This window comes from Aplysia californica, unplaced genomic scaffold, assembly GCF_000002075.1.
Source record: "Aplysia californica isolate F4 #8 unplaced genomic scaffold, AplCal3.0 scaffold01721, whole genome shotgun sequence".
In the NCBI taxonomy this organism is placed as follows: domain Eukaryota; kingdom Metazoa; phylum Mollusca; class Gastropoda; order Aplysiida; family Aplysiidae; genus Aplysia; species Aplysia californica.
Window position 1 is genome coordinate 17550 of NW_004798991.1, and position 1195 is coordinate 18744.

Below are 1195 nucleotides of genomic sequence, written 5' to 3' on the forward strand. Positions count from 1 at the left end.
GAGTTATTAAGACCAAGAGATCAAAAACCAATAAATTAATGTTCTATTTGCTCTATCAAAATCGCAAGATTATTCGGAGTCGTTATTGAGATATTCGAAGTACTGCATTCGAAGAAGCTTGGCATGTCGTCATCTCAGAATTCCAAAGTTCTATCCGACATTTTGGCTGTTTTGAATTACAAGAAGATCAAGTAAGACCAAAATAAAAAGTAAAACAAAAATAAATGTTGTATCAGCTCTGTCAAAATTGTAAGATTATTCGGAGTCGTTATCAAGATATTCGAAGGATTGCATTCGAAGAAGCTTGACATGTTGTCATCTCAGAATTACATTTTGGATTAGTAAGACCATAATGAGGTCAGAAAAAAATGTTCTATCTCCTCTATCAAAATCGTAAGTACATTCGAGGTCGTTGCCAAGATATTCAAAGGATTGCATTCGTAAAAAACTTGATAATATATTGTAAAATTCAAAAATGTTGACGTCGAATTTGTTAAAACTAGTTAATTTGAACAGATAAAACTTTGTTACTGAGGAAGCGATATTGTGAAACTCAAAGAAAATTTGACGTCGAATTTGTCAAAACTAGGTAGATCTACTGAGCAGATAAAACTTTGTAACTCTGATTGATTGAGTAAGTCTTTTACGGCACTATCGGCTCAATTTTGGTCATATAAGTGCCTAGGTACCCCAGAGGTAGCGAAAGGAAGACGCAGATTTTTTTGTCCTCAAGACGAACAGAATGAATTGTAATAGTTGCGTAAACATTAGATTAATGATATGACAATAGTAAAACATGATAATATGACAATAATAGAACTTAATAATATCATGACAATAAAACATATTAATAATAAAACTTAATAATATGACAATAGAAAATCATGATAATATGACAATAATAAAACTTAAAATTATTATATGACAATAATAAAACGTAATTATACGACAATAATAAAACGTAATTATATGACAATAATAAAACGTAATTATATGACAATAATAAAACGTAATTATATGACAATAATAAACACTGAGCATTTCTTGCAAAAGACACCATGTCCTGTTCGCTTCTTTTTTCTCTCCGTGTCGTTATTTTCTGTGTGTGAGAGGGTGTGAGTGTGTGTGTGTGTGTTTGTGTGTGGGTGTATGTGTGTGTGCGTGTGTGTGTATGTGTCTGTCTGTGTGTGTGTTT